The sequence below is a fragment of the Hemiscyllium ocellatum genome, unplaced genomic scaffold (genome assembly GCF_020745735.1).
Source record: "Hemiscyllium ocellatum isolate sHemOce1 unplaced genomic scaffold, sHemOce1.pat.X.cur. scaffold_3446_pat_ctg1, whole genome shotgun sequence".
NCBI classification, from domain to species: Eukaryota; Metazoa; Chordata; class Chondrichthyes; order Orectolobiformes; family Hemiscylliidae; genus Hemiscyllium; species Hemiscyllium ocellatum.
The window spans coordinates 30582-46563 of NW_026868424.1; the positions used below are offsets into that span (position 1 = coordinate 30582).

The following is a 15982-nucleotide window of genomic DNA, read 5'->3' on the forward strand; positions in this document are numbered from 1 at the left end:
GCCATTTGGAAACTTATCAAACCTCATCAAAGCACTCTAAGAAATTTGGGAAGCATGATCTATGCTGTCTATGCTGACTGCTCCGAATCAAACCCTGTGTAAGTAATGGGTGCAGTCAATGGTATGCTGTCCTTCATTGTAAGATGATTCGAGTACATAAGTGAAGCCATCTTTCAGCTGTTGTAGAACCTTGCTGAGAGAGCATTTGGAGCATTCTGTACAGATTTGATGTCCTTTGTAAGGAATGGTTCCCGTACCATAGACACGGATGATGGTAACATGAGGATAGAGTGAGGAAACTGAGTGTTTAACCTGCAGAGTGTGATAGACGAAAAAATGGTGATGCTGAAACATGAGGAGTGGCAGGGGTCTCTTATTTCCAAAACAGAAATTCCATACTTTACCCAGGAGTTATTGGTTTGATTTATTGTCACGTGTACCTCAGTACAGGGAAACACTTTATTTATGAGCAGTGGAGGCAGATCATAGTAAACATGGCCAGACAGATCATAGGGTGGAAATAGACTTGGACAGAGTAAGGCATAACGGTTACATTGAACAGGATGTGCACTAGACAAGATCAACATGAACAAGATCAGCATTATTTGAATTTAGAGAGTCCATCCATCAGTCTAACGTGACTTTCCTAATAGTTTATATGCCTTAATTAACTCTCCCCACGTTATTGTGTAGTCGGCGTGTGAACCCGAACTGAACGTCAGGTTGCTCACAATCCCCAACAGCAGCCACAATACCTTCCATCTGAAACAGGTAGCCATTCCCATCAGCATCCACCCTACATAGAGAACACCAGGCTGGCTTCCCGGAGATGGAAGGAGCCTTCTTGTAACTTCACACAAGGCATATGTCTTCCCTCCTCACCGCGAGAAAACCACGTTAAAGTCCCACGTGTGTATCATGACAGACGGAGCTACGAGGAACAACGTGGAGCAGTCTGTGTGTGCAGCCTCTGCTCCACTTGGTCATCATGTTAGAGCATCAATTAGGAGACAGCGAGGACTGTTGATGCTGAAGATCAGAGTAGACAGTGGTTTGCTGGAAAAGCACAGCAGGAGAATCGACGTTTCGAGCATAAGCCGTTCATCAGGAATCAGCATCAATTACCTCATTCTGCCCCGTGTAAGTGCATTGAGGTGGGAATGGCCTCCTACAGTTCCTGTGTAAGTCACTCAAGGGACTGACTGGCTACTTCCTCGTCCGATTGGGTCAAAGGCCTGATTGTATTACCCCTGGTTCCTGAATGACAGCTCGATGTGCTGACTAGTGTGATGATGCTGTAGCTTTAAGAAGTTATTTTGTTCTGGTTTATTTTAAGAGAGAGATTGAATGACCGTTACCAAGCTGGCTAGTTAGGACCACTTGAATAAACAACTAGTGATGCCTTGGGTTTATTTTAATGCAGATGGAATGGGTGTGGTCAGCTTTCACAGATTAGGATTTCTGGGTTTCGGTTTCTCAGTAACATCAGAAATTATTGGGGTCTCCACCGAGTTGAAAGTTTTAGTGAATGTCTCCTGGCAGCTCCTCTCTATGAATTTTCTCTTGGTGCTGTTTTTAAATCCTGAATTGGAGAAATATTTGTGTCATTCAGTGTCTGAATATTCCTTTTTTCCAAGGGCTGTGTTCATGTGATTTTCCAGTATTGGAACAGTTCATTAGTATTAGTTCCTAGATCTATTGTTCTGTTAACTTGTCCAATATAAATACATTATTCTAAATTCTTCTTTCTTTGGTTTTATTTCATCTATCGTATTTAAGCAAATGGGGTTATGCTTCACACCGAGTTGTTTGTCCAGTAACATTGCATCTGGAACAGACATTTTACATTTTCTTTAAAATAAGAAAACATTAGAGTCTAGGCTACCGTCTTCAAATATTGTCGAGGGGCTCTGGTGTGGCCCATCACACTAGAATCCTTCCCTTCTTGAGTAATATGTTGGAGGCACTGAATGGGCTGTCCCTGTTCTTCTCTAATAGTGTCAATGGGTTGAATGACCTCCTCATATTCCTGTGAAACCAGTGTAAGGTGCAGAATGAACTCTTAGTTTACTGTGGCAATGTGTAGTGTCAGACAGTCCTTTATATGAATGTTACAGACTCTTTAAAAGCACAAGCCTCAATGGAGTCCATGTCTTGCTGCACATGGACACAGTCCAGTTCAGGAGCTGACGGGGGCGTCAAATTATTCTGAACATTGTGGAATCCTAGGTGACCATCCCCACTTCTGATCTTATGGCGGGGAGAGTGAGGGTGGGGAGACATTGATGAAGCAGCTGAAGATGTTTGTGAAGAGGAAGCTACCCTGAGGATCTCCCACAGAGGTGACCCAGGACTGAGATGATGAACATCTTCCTTTGTGCCATGTTTGACTCCAAACACTGGAGAGTTTTCTCTGATTCCATTAAGTTCAGATTTGTTCAGCTCCTTGATGTCAACAGAAGCCTTGATATCAGGGTCAATCATTTTTACCTCACCCCTTGTGTCAACCTCTTTTGTTCATATCAATAGGCCATGGTATAGGAGCAGCAAGGGGTTTCTTCAAACAGGTGGCATTGAATGTCAGGGTTTCTCTTCTCAACAGTGTTCGCGGAGCCAGATGACTGAAAGTATTTGAAGAGGAGGTAGATGGATATTGACCTGTCCGAGAGGTGAGGGCGATGAGGAATTGGGTATGAAAGAGGATTTCAGACCGAGAGCAGATCCGTCATGATCTTAGTGAAGGGCAAGGCAGGCTTGGGGAGTGAACGACCTGCCCCAGTGTCTGATGTTCTCACGTTCTGTTATTGGAAAGTTAGTGGGTGATATTTTCATGAATGTTCTGTTATTGAATGTTGCCGTCAGGGAGACAAGAGGATTTTGTGAGCCATCGCTGGGTGAGGTATGGGGGCTGTATTCATAGTGAATTTGGGTCTACAATATGACCAAGAAATAGAGCACAAGTTTCAGAGAGAGGAAGCTCTGTACAGAGAGATGAGGGGCCTCTTTCATACCCAGCTTGGGTTTTATAAGTACACTTCTCAAATCACCTCAAACCGTGTGGGACACCCTTAAAGGGCCGAATGATCTCCTCGGTTTCTGTGCACCAGGTTATAGAAGTAAGTAGCCTCTAAATGCTCCTGCCGAACAGGTTTAATGGGCTGAATGGAACACAGGAACATGGGATTGAGGGACAGGAGTGAGTCATTAGATACGTTGAACCTTCTCCACCAGGCACTAAGATTGTGGCTGATCAGGTTGTGGTCTCAGCCCCACTTTCCTGTCTGCGTCCCATTATCCATGACTCAGTTCTCTGTCAAATATTTCACTAACATAACTGTCAATCAATGTGAACATAGAGGCATAATAAACTTCCAGTGAAAAGGATTCTGATTTGGACATTACTTTCAGAATTTTTTGTCATCCCTCTTATAGAATCAGTGTCATGCAGAACAGAAACAGACCTGTTAGTCTAATCTGTTCACAACGAGCTGATATCACATCTGATCCAGTCCCATTTACCAGCGTTTGGCCAATATCCCTCCTCTTTCAGATACTTTTTAAATGTGCGATTGTAACTGCCTTCACCACTTCCTCTGACAGCACTTTCGGTACACACACCACTCTCTGTGTGAAACATTTATCTTCAGGTCCCTTCTAAGTCATTTGTCCTCACCTCTTCAAACTATGCACTCCTGTTCTGGAGTCCCCTACCCTGGGGAGCAGAACATATCTGTTCAGAATATCTATGTCCCTGATGATTATATAAACCTCTATAATGTTACCCTTCAAGCTCTGACACTCCAGGTGGAAACACCTCAAACTAATCATCCTCTCCCTAAAGCGCAAACCTCCAGTCCTGGGACATCTGTGTAAATCTTTTCTGCAGAAAACCGAGTTGTACGCAGTATTCTTAAAGTGGCCTCACCAACATCCTGAACAGATGCAACATGCCACCACAACCCCTATACTCAATGCTCTGACTGATTAAGGCAAATGTGTAAAATGTGTTCTGTACTGCACTGTCTGCATTCGACTCCACTTTCAAGGAACAAGGTACCTGCAGCCCTATGTCCATTTGTTTCAGAACACTCACCAGGCCCTTACCATTAAGTGTACAATTTCTGCTCACAAGCCTCAAGGCTGAAAAATACCCCTCTTCCTTCAAGCCAATTGTGATGAGCTTCTTCTGTATCCCATGTGACCGAACCTTACTAATCTGCCTACCAATCGGAATGTTATGAACACCTTGCTGAGGTCCATAATGACAATATCTACCAAACTGCCTTCATCAATCTTCTGTATCAACTCTTCACAAAACTCAACCAAATTAATGTCCCATGATTTCCCATGCAGAAAGCCACGTTGTCTACCCCGATCAGCCCTTACCTTCCCAAATGTATGTAAATGCTATCCCCCAGAATCCCCTCCAACAACTCACCCACCACCGACATCAGGCTCACCGGTCTATAGTTCCCCGGCTTTTTGGGTCACTGTCTCCTTTTCTAGTCCCACTCCTCCACTGTTCACAAATGTTAAATGTAACCAGGTCGGTGATGTGGCCGATGATATTGGTCTCAGACTGGGTCAGGGTCAGTTTTAGGAACAAGTCAGGCTAGTTTCTATAATCTGCTCAAATAGCACGTTTATGATCCAGAGCAACGCTACTCCAACTATGATGGAATGCTGAATGGCAAACTGGATATTGCAAACAAAGACTCGATATTTCCCGTTCTAAACACACACACACACACACACACACACACACACAGACTTTCTGCAATTTCACGTTAAAGAACCTTGTCCAAATATTTGTGTAACTAATGACAAAAGGAAAAATTGAGAGATTGTCCAAAATGTTATTCTGCTTCTGAAGATATTGTACTCACACAGCTGCTAGCAATGGGATTTTATCCTGGGACAGTTGGAATTGGGCTGAATTCCCTTTGCATTCGGCAGTCAGGAGGTTCCAGGTTAGCACAGTGGCTCAGGAGTTCGCAGTGTTCCATCACAGCATCAGGGGTATGAGTTCAATTCCAGCCTCGGGCGACTATCTGGGTGGAGTTTGCATCTTCTCCCCTTGTCTGCGTGAGCTTCTGATGGGCGCTCCCATTTCCTCCCACAGCCCAAAGCTGAATAATTCAAGTGGGTTGGTCAAATAGTCCACAGTGTTCAGCGATTTCTACTTTAGGTGCACTAGTCAGTGGTAACTGTAAGGGCATGGGAAGGTTACTCTTTGGAAGGTTAGGGCGGCACGGTGGCACAGTGGTTAGCACTGCTGCCTCACAGCGCCAGAGACCCGGGTTCAATTCCCAACTCAGGCGACTGACTGTGTGGAGTTTGCACGTTCTCCCGTGTCTGCGTGGGCGGGTGCTCCGGTTTCCTCCACAGTCCAAAGATGTGCGGGTCAGGTGAATTGGCATGCTAAATTGCCCGTAGTGTTAGGTAAGGGGTAAATGTAGGTATGGGTGGGTTTCGCTTCGGCGGGTCGGTGTGGACTGTTGGGCCGAAGGGCCTGTTTCCACACTGTAAGTCTAATCTAAAGGTTGGTATGGACTTGTTGGGCCGAAGGGCTTGTTTCCACACTGCAGGATTCTATAAAAATAAGAATGGTAACGATGACAGTAGACTTTTGTTTTAGCTCGTGCACGTTACTGTGATGAGGAATAATGAAGGAGAGCGAGTGCAATAGGCTGTTTCTTCTCTGGCAGATGACACTTTCTCCCTCTCTGAGTTGAATCACACAATAATGTCATTCTCTCCCAATACTGGACCATGTGAGGTCTCCTTGTACATTGTCCAAACGATGTCTCCATCACATTCCCTGTTCCATGTCGGTGCATCATTGCTGCTGTCATACACAGAGCCATACCCTGAGCAGAAAATGGTCTCGGTTGATTTGAAGATATGTTTATATGTCCCTGCGTCATTAAAAAATAAAATGTTTAATGTATCCAGAATACATAGAACATGGAACATAGAACAGTCCAGCACAGAACAGGCCCTTCAGCCCACCATGTTGTGCCGACCATTGATCCTCATGTAAGCACCCTCACATTTCTGTGACCATATGCATATCCAGCAGTCTCTTAAATGTCCCCAATGACCTCGCTTCCACAACTGCTGCTGTGGCAACGCATTCCATGCTCTCACAACTCTCTGTGTAAAGAACCTGCCTCTGACATCCCCTCTATACTTTCCTCCAACCAGCTTAAAACTATGACCCCTCGTGTTAGCCATTTCTGCCCTGGGAAATAGTCTATGGCTATCAACTCTATCTATGTCTCTCATAATCTTGAATACCTCAATTAGGTCCCCTCTCCTCCTCTTTTCCTCCAATGAAAAAAGTCCGAGCTCAGTCAACCTCTCCTCATAAGATAAGCCCTCCAGTCCAGGCAGCATCCTGGTAAACCTCCTCTGAACCCTCTCCAAAGCATCCACATCTTTCCTATAATAGGGTGACCAGAACTGGACACAGTATTCCAAATGCGTTCAAACCAAAGTTTTATAGAGCTGCAACAAGATCTCACGAGTCTTAAACTGAATCTCCCTGTTAATGAAAGACAAAAAACCATATGCTTTCTTAACAAAACTGTCCACTTGGGTGGCCATTTTAAGAGATCTATGTACCTGCACACCAAGATCTCTCTGTTCCTTCACACTGTCAAGAATCCTATCCTTAATCCTGTACTCAGCTTTCGAATTCAACCTTCCAAAATGCATCACATCGCATTTATCCAGGTTGAACTCCATCTGCCACCTCTCAGCCCATCTCTGCATCCTGTCAATGTCCCGCTGCAGCCTACAACAGCCCTCTATACTGTCAACGACATCTCCAACCGTCATGTCATTGCAAACTTGCTCACTGATTCTTCAATCCGCTCATCCAAGTCATTTTAAAAAAATTACCAAGAGTAGAGGCCCAAGGTCAGAGCCCCGAGGAACACCACTCACCACAGACTTCCGGGCAGAATATTTTCCTTCCACTACCACTCACTGTCTTCTGTTGGCCAGCCAATTCTGTATCCAGCCAGCTAACACAGATACCTGTGTTAAAATGAATTCTTTGTTTTAACAAATACAGAAATTGCTGGAAAAACTCACCAGGTCTGTCAGCATCCAGATGCCTTTTACATGATGTAGTTGTACCAGCCTCCACCACTTCCTCTGGCAGCTCATTCCATATGCACACCACCCTCTGTGTGAAAAGGTGCCCCTTAGGCCTCTTCAAAACCTTTCCCCTCTCACTTTCCACCAATATCCTCTAGTTTTGGACGCCCCTAACCTGGGGAAAAGCCTTGACTACAAACCCTATCCATGACCATTCTGATTTTATAAACCTTTCCTGCTGCGAAATGTGACTCCAATCAACACGAATGGCTGTACTTTCAATAATCCTGGGCCGAAATGCTGAAATTCAACACTGACACCTGTTCTTTCTCCATCAAGTCACAATTCTAAAACCAGTTTCATCAGTTTGTTCAGATATATTAGGAGACACTTCTGTGGGATTTACACCTAGACCTTTGTGCCCGGAGGTAGGGACACGAGCACCACTCGGCAATACCCATAAAGCTGTAACATTATTCACTGTGTTTGTTCATCAGCCTGTTATGACATGCTGAGACATACCTCTGCAGCAGGCAGGACATGAATCCACACCTTCTGGTCCAGAGCTAGGAACACTACCAAACAATTTCAGGAATTGGAATCAAACCCAGTGCCTTGGCTCAGAGACAGGGACACTACCCACAACACTACTGTACCCAGATTTTTGGTCACATTTTAAGGGGCAGCGTTCAGCTCGGTGTGGATTTATTATAATCAGGTTACCATTACTGAACTACACAAAACATTTTGTGTTGTTAAACTAGTGCAAGATCGAAATTAACTATGACCATCTTTAATCGCTATTATCTGTAGTCTGCAATATTAGGGAAAGAATTCCTGCAGACACACTCTGCCCAATGAAGGCTCTCAAATAGATATTTATTACTGAACACCAGGCACGGAGAAAGACCATAATTTCTGGTCCCAAAACACCGACCAGTATAACCTAAATCTCACGTATGTCTACCCTCTGCCTAAAACCATGAAATGATATCAGGCCGCTGATTACTGTCCAGCCTCTCCTCCCCACTGACTGTGTCTGCAATCCGTCCCTCCTCCCTCTAACCACACAAGGCAAACCAAGCTCAGGGTCTTTGTGAAAATCAAGGCCGGACTATGCAGGCCTCCTGGAGAGGGGTGGGCATTTTAAAATTAAACGGGGAAGGTGAGGAGGTGGTAATATCACTCACTGGCCGAGGCGTGGCAGATGGATTTAAGTTTTGATGAATGAGAGGTATTGGATTTGGTAAATCCAACAAGAGTAGGACTTATACAATTAAACGTAGGGCCTTTGGCAGTGTTGTAGAACAGAGACCTAGGCCATCAGGTATAATTCTTTAAAAGTTGCATCTCATATAGATAATGTGGTTAAGAAGGTGTTTAACACACTTGTCTTCAAAGGTCAGACCCTTGAGTATCGAATTTGGGACGTCATGTTGAGGTTGTACAGGACATTGGTGAGACCTCTTCTGGGATACTGTGTCCAGTCTGGACATCCTGCCCGCTCATTCCATAGGCACACCACCCTCTGGGTGAAAAAGCTGCCCTTAGGTCACTTTTAAATGTTTCCCCTCTTACAACTATGTCCTCTAGTTTTGGTCTCCACTACCCTTATAAAATACATTGACTATTCACTTTGATATTATTGACCTTGATATTATTAAGCTGGAGAGGGTTCAGAAGAGTTTAACCTGGATGTTGCTGGAAATGGAGGGATTGAGCTATAAGGAGAGGCTGAATAGGTTGGGACATTTTTCACTGGAGAGTGTGAGATAGAGGGGTAACTTTGCAGAGGTTTATAAAATAGTGAGGGGTACAGATAAGCTGAAGGGCTGATGTCTTTTCCCTAGAGTTGGGGATTCAAAACTGAGGGATATTTTAACGTGCGAGGAAAACAGATTTACAAAAGTCAGGAAAGGTAATTATTTTAGACAGAAGCTCGCTTTTGTGTGGAATGAACTTCCAGAGCAAGTGGTGAAAGCAGGGACAGTTACAACGTTTAAAGGACATTTAGATCAGTACATGGATAAGACATCAGTTTGGATGGTGCTGTGAGCAGCTGCCCTCTCCCTCCCCCTCTCTGAATGAATCCCTGTTGGTTTTCACCCTCTGCCAATGCCTGTGCAGTGGCGTGGGGAGGCCAGCAGAGGGTGGCATTGCATCACTTTCAGCACCACAGAGACAGCCAGACCTGCCCCACACAGAGACACACAGATACACACACAGCAATTGTTAGGGCACGGCATAGATCTCATCTGGTAATTTAAACTAAACATAATTAAATGCTCAATTCGCCTCATAAACTGTTGAAATATGAGTGACAGAGAACTCCCAAATTCAACTGTTTAAATAAAAACAACAAGCTTTTAACACTGAAAGTGAACTGAAAGAGACCCTCTATCTCTTAACTGCTTATAACCAGACCCAGCTCTACAGTAATATACTGTTTCTGGGTCTGCCATCCTCTCATATCACAGGGACTTGTAAGCTCTCAGTTCTCAGAGCAGCATTCACTCTCTCTTAAAGGTACAGTACACACTTTCACCTTCATCGCATTATACTCTGGTGAATATAGATAAGTGGAACCTATCCGGATTTCTCTTGCTCTGTGGTTTGTCAATATTTCATCTACTCTGTCTTGTATGTGTTAGGACTTTTGTTATTCCATTGACAGTGTGTCATTATTCGATTCTGTCCTTGGGAATATATCAGTATTTCACTTGCTCACACTCCTGTGTGTGGGGCAGGATTTCAGTTGTTTCATGGGGACTGTGACACTATGACAATCTCAATGTTTGTAAATGGTACCAAAACTGCAAGAATTGTAAAGTCTATGGAGGACAGTGTGGAACTCTAACAGGACAGTGACACGCTGGTAGACGGGAATCAATGCAGAGCAGTGTGAGGCGATGCACTTTGGTATGAACGATAAAGAAAGACAGTTTAAAACAGTCTGTGCCATTATAAAGGGGCTGCAGGAACAGAGACCTCTGGGTGTATATGAGCACAGATTGTTGAAGATGTCAGGACAAGGGGGGAGAGCAGGAACTATCACAGATTAGTGTCAGTATCTGAGCTGTTTACAGGGGGAGGTGAGGGAGGGAGTCTCCGTGCTCCCTTCCTGGGAGGTGGTGGTGACGATGTGTTGTGAGCCCACCCTCCTGCCCCCCGAGACCGTGGGGATTCCATTTGTACCAGCTCGACACAGAAGGGAGATGGCATCAGGGCCACGGCTTCTAAGTTGTGCCGGGGGGAAACGGAGCTGCCAGTGGGTTTAAAGTGAGAATTGCCCCTCACTGAACATTGCTCCTTACTCGGTCGGTGGGACGTGGATGTTTCAGAATCCCCACATGAGGCTTCCAGGGTCGTACCAGGGTCCTCCCCACATGGCGAGATGAGGGGGTGAGGGAATGGATATCGAGCACTCCACCACCGGCTTGGCCCTTTCGGTCCGACTGCAAGCTGTTTCTCCTGGAATGGGAGAAAGGGAGGGTGGGAGTGGGTGGCCCTGCTGTTAGTGCCGGTGTACATGGGGGACATGGGGAGGGGTTCGGATGGAGTCAGTCCACAGGGTTGTATCCATGAAGTGTTATTAGTGTGAGGGGTAAAGTGGAGGGAGGGAGTGAGAGAGAGGGAGAGAGAGAGCGGAAGAGAGGGGGGGAGAGAGAGAGAGAGGGTGGTGGGGTGTGGGGGTGGGGGGGGGGGGGGGAAGGTGCCATAACAGATATACAGTGAGCAGAGAGAATACAGTGACCCTTACCCTGACAGAGCGGGGAAGGTTATTGATGCTTGTCCTGTATTGCTGGACATTTCTGCAGACCGCAGATACTGCACTGAGCTGGGTGGGGAGCTCAGACCATGCTCAGTGGGTCTGGTGGTGTGGCTCCCTCTGGGAAGAGAATGGTCACCCTCTGTACTAGCCCATCCACCAGGACCGCCGTGGCACCAGTGCCAGGGGTCACAGAATACCCAGGGGCACGCATGATGGGTGGGAGAATCGGGCTGGTATTGAATGAGAGGGACACCATGGGTAGTTAATGAGGTGAGTTCAACACGATAGCACCAAGAAATTAGCACAGCCTCGTGTGGATGATCCTTCTATTCCTGGGGCCGCACGGTGGCACAGTGGTTAGCACTGCTGCCTCACAGCGCCATAGACCCGTGTTCAATTCATGCCTCAGGCGATTGACTGTGTGGAGTTTGCACGTTCTCCCCGTGTCTGCGTGGGTTTCCTCCGGGTGCTCCGGTTTCCTCCCACAGTCCAAAGATGTGCGGGTCAGGTGAATTGGCCATGCTAAATTGCCCGTAGTGTTAGGTAAGGGGTAAATGTAGGGGTATGGGTGGGTTGCACTTCGGCGTGTCAGTGTGGACTTGTTGGGCTGAAGGGCCTGTTTCCACAATGTAAGTAATCTAATCAATGCACTGGGGTGGGGTACACAGTCCTACATGCTGGGAGGGTAACTGCTCCTGGGTTACAGATCAATGCACTGGGGTTGGGTACACAGTCCTACACGCTGGGAGGGTAACTGCTCCTGGGTTACAGATCAATGCACTGGGGTTGGGTACACAGCCCTACATGCTGGGAGGGTAACTGCTCCTGGGTTACAGATCAATGCACTGGGGTGTGGTACACAGTCCTACATGCTGGGAGGGTAACTGCTCCTGGGTTACAGATCAATGCACTGGGGTGGGGTACACAGCCCTACATGCTGGGAGGGTAACTGCTCCTGGGTTACAGATCAATGCACTGGGGTTGGGTACACAGCCCTACATGCTGGGAGGGTAACTGCTCCTGGGTTACAGATCAATGCACTGGGGTTGGGTACACAGCCCTACATGCTGGGGGGGTAACTGCTCCTGGGTTACAGATCAATGCACTGGGGTGGGGTACACAGTCCTACATGCTGGGAGGGTAACTGCTCCTGGGTTACAGATCAATGCACTGGGGTGGGGTACACAGTCCTACATGCTGGGAGGGTAACTGCTCCTGGGTTACAGATGAATTCACGGGTGATCACTGCACAGGTCTCTGTGCTGGTCAGACTGTCTGGTTGAGGTTTATAGATAATACAATGATGTGGTCTGCACAGCTCCCCGTGCTGGACAGGTATGTAGCCTGTGCACAGTACATCATGTTGGTGGATGGGGAGAAAGGTGATGGACAGGTCACGGAGCTCCCCGGAACGTTCTGTCCCTGACATTCTATAACTGACATTCCGCGGAACGTTCTGTCGCCGACATTCTATAACTGACATTCCCCGGAACGTTCTGTCCCGACATTCTATAACTGACATTCCCGGAACGTTCTGTCCCTGACATTCTATAACTGCCATTCCCCGGAACATTCTGTCCCTGACATTCTATAACTGACATTCCCCGGAACGTTCTGTCGCCGACATTCTATAACTGACATTCCCCGGAACGTTCTGTCCCTGACATTCTATAACTGCCATTCCCCGGAACATTCTGTCCCCGACATTCTATAACTGACGTTCCCCGGAACGTTCTGTCCCTGACATTCTATAACTGACATTCCCCGGAACGTTCTGTCCCTGACATTCTATAACCGACATTCCCCGGAACGTTCTGTCCCTGACATTCTATAACTGCCATTTCCCGGAACGTTCTGTCCCTGACGTTGTTTGTTTGTGAACGGCCGGACGTCAGTGAATTGAACAAACGATAAGATCCCGAGGGAAGAGATCCCGTTCCAGGGAGAAGGAGACACTGTTCCGAAGGCCCCTCAGGCAGTTAAAGGGGTGAATACGTTTTCCCTGCGTTTACATTTCTCCACGACACAGGATCGACCACAATTTAGACCAAAATACAGAAATTCCCAAACTCCGTTTGTCTTCAGGAAACTTGGAGAGAATCCTTCAGGACAGCAATGTTCCCACCCTCCGTATCAGGAACTGGGAAGGAGTGACCTGTGTCTGCTCTCGAGTGATCGAGTGTGTGGGAATGTTCTAGAAACCATCTGTCCTTATGGATGTGTCTCTGTGTGTTTGGGGAGGGAGGGTTTCTTGTGGTTTATGTCACATTTTTGTCAGTAATTCCGACCTTCCCATTTGTTATTCCAGCTCCAATTATTTTAAGAAATCCCTGAATACAGGGACACATTTGAAAATCTCACTGGGTCCCGGATCAAACGGGTCCCTTTGCCTCCAGGCTGATGGATAATGGGTTTGTTTTCCTTCCTCACAGTTAACGTAGTGACCATCTACGTCCTGCTTTATAAAGATTGTGGATTGTCTCCATGTGTCAGACGTTACCTGGGGGCCATGGCAGCGGCGGATCTCCTGGTCATTATCCTCGACCTGATCCTGAGACACATTCCCATTGTTTATGAGGAACAGTTTTATTTCCTGAGGTACTCCGTCCCCGTGTGTAATATCCACGCCGTCCTGCTTTATGCAGCCACTGACTGCTCTGTCTGGTTCACCGTCACTTTCACCTTTGATCGGTTTGTGGCCATTTGTTGCCAGAAGCTGAAAAGTAAATATTGCAGTGAGAAAACGGCGGCTGTGGTTCTGGGAGCAGTGACTGTGCTGAGCTGTTTAAAGAACATTTCCTGGTATTTTATGCTCACGGCTCGGTATCGGCTGTGGAACTCCCCCTGGTTTTGTGATGTAACAGACGCTGTTCGATTCTCCAGTGTCTGGGTCACAATCGAGTTCCTCCACCACATTCTAACCCCGGTGTCCCATTTCTCCTGATTCTGCTGCTCAATGTTCTCACCGTCAGACACATTTTAGTGACCAGCAGAGCCCGCAGGAGACTCCGCGCTCACACCAATGGGGACGCTCAGTCTGACACTGAAATGAGAAACCGAAAAAAATCCATCATTTTACTGTTTGTGATCTCGGCCAATTTCATCCTGTTATGGTCAACGTTAATGCTGTTTTCTATATGGAGACGGATGTATGTTATTGTGGATACCCCTGTGTATCTCCATCGCTTTGTGCAGGAATTGGGCTTCATGCTGCAGCTCCTCAGTTGCTGCACAAACACCGCGATTTATGCCGTGACCCAGACTAAGTTCAGGCAGCAGCTGAAGAATGTGCTGAAATATCCCTTCACCCAAATCCATCCATCCATCAAATTCCCTCATTAATCACACCATCCGGGATTTTCTCATTTCAGTTCAGTGTTTCAGCGATGGAGCAGCCTGTCGCTATGGTAACAGACGGAGGATAGCGATGGTTTTTCCCTCCTTATCCCACAGGGGGGTTACAGGGAAACATTTCAATGTTTCTCACAACTCAGGGGCCAGTGAGAAAAGGCACCATCCCACTGACTGTATCCATCACTTCCATTTGTAACCAATAAAAATGCTGATTACAGCGTGCCGAGCAGCAGAGGGACCGATGTTGTTGTGTGTCTTTGTGTTGGAGAAGCTGAGCTGGAGAGAGACAGACTCAGCCCCAAGTCCTGGTCCTCAGGGAAGGGGAGGGCACCGCGCCCTGAGCTCAGGAGCTGGGGTTAACTCCCTCTGTTCCCCCCACTGGGCCTGGCCTCCCCATTACCTCTCCCCTACTCTTTCTCCTCAATTCTCTCTCTCTCTCTCTCTCTCTTTTAGCACACAGTCTCTTTCTCAACCCTCTCCCTCATCCCCCCTCTCCCTCACACACACCGCCCCCAAACCCGGTTTCTCCACCTGACTCCACTTTCCCTCTCCCCCTCTCTATCATGCCGTCGCTGTCTCCCTCCCACAATTCCATCTCTACCCCATTTTCCCCACCTCCCACATCATACCCCCACGCCCCACATGCAGCCTCACCCCCAAATATCCCCAGTCTCTGGGTCAGAGGGAGAGGGAAAGACCAGGGAGACAGAGTATGTCAGAGAGAGTGAGGGAGGGAGGGACAGGAGTGAGAGAGATTCAGTCAGAGAGAAACGGAGGAAGGTGGGGAGAGAGAGAGAGACTGATTGAGGGGGGTCAAGAGTGAGAGATGGGGGAGGGAAAGTGAAGGACCGGGGGGGAGAGAGAGGGGGCAAGGGAGAGATAGGTTGAGATAGGGAAGGACGAGGGATGGGACGAAGGGAGGGGAGGGAAGGTCAAGAGTGAGGGAGAGGCCGAAAGAGGGGATGGAAGAGGGAGGGAGCGCGAGAGACGGGGAGGAAAAGGGAGAGGGAGAGGGCGAGAGAGGGGAGGGAGGTAGGGGAGGGAGAGAGAGAGAGGGGAGAGGTTGAGAGAGGGGAGGATGAGACAGGGGAGTGAGGGAGGGGAGTGCAAGAGAGAGGAGCACGAGAGGGAGGGAGAGAGAGAGAGGGGAGGGGAGAGAGGGGGGATGGGGAGAGACTGGAGTGCGAGAGAGGAGGAGGGCGAGAGAGAGGAGGGCGAGAGAGGAGATGGCGAGAGAGGGGGAGGGGGAGAGAGGGGAGGGAGGGAGGGGTGGGCAAGAGGGAGGGAGAGGGCGAGAGGGAGGGAGATAGTGAGATAGGGGAGTGTGAGAGAGGGGGGAGGGCGAGAGAGGGGAGTGCGAGCGAGGGTGAGGGTGAGAGAGGGGGAGCGGGAGGGTAGGACGAGAGGGATGGAGAGTGCAAGAGAGGTGAGGGAGGGGTGGGGAGGGAGAGAAGGGGGACAGAGAGACGGGACAACAGAGAGAAGGGGGACAGAGAGACGGGGCGACAGAGAGAAGGGGGGACAGAGAGAAGGGGGACAGAGAGAAGGGGGACAGAGAGAATGGGGACAGAGAGACGGGACGACAGAGAGAAGGGGGGACAGAGAGAAGGGGGACAGAGAGAAGGGGTGACAGAGAGACGGGACGACAGAGAGAAGGGGGACAGAGAGAAGGGGGACAGAGAGACAGGACGACAGAGAGAAGGGACGACAGAGAGAAGGGGACAGAGAGACGGGACGACAGAGAGAAGG

The 15982-nt window shown here is 48.0% G+C and overlaps 2 long non-coding RNA genes across 2 annotated transcripts; both read right to left on the reverse strand.

Moving 5' to 3' along the window:
• Nucleotides 1-407: 407 nt before the first annotated feature.
• Nucleotides 408-5345, reverse strand: LOC132813191 (uncharacterized). The gene is made up of 2 exons (XR_009643991.1): nt 4887-5345; nt 408-1828 (listed from the first exon to the last, which is right to left on the reverse strand). It is a non-coding gene; the product is annotated as an uncharacterized LOC132813191 (long non-coding RNA).
• Nucleotides 5346-5477: 132 nt separating this feature from the next.
• Nucleotides 5478-13727, reverse strand: LOC132813192 (uncharacterized). The gene is made up of 3 exons (XR_009643992.1): nt 13380-13727; nt 6952-7044; nt 5478-5918 (listed from the first exon to the last, which is right to left on the reverse strand). It is a non-coding gene; the product is annotated as an uncharacterized LOC132813192 (long non-coding RNA).
• Nucleotides 13728-15982: the final 2255 nt, after the last annotated feature.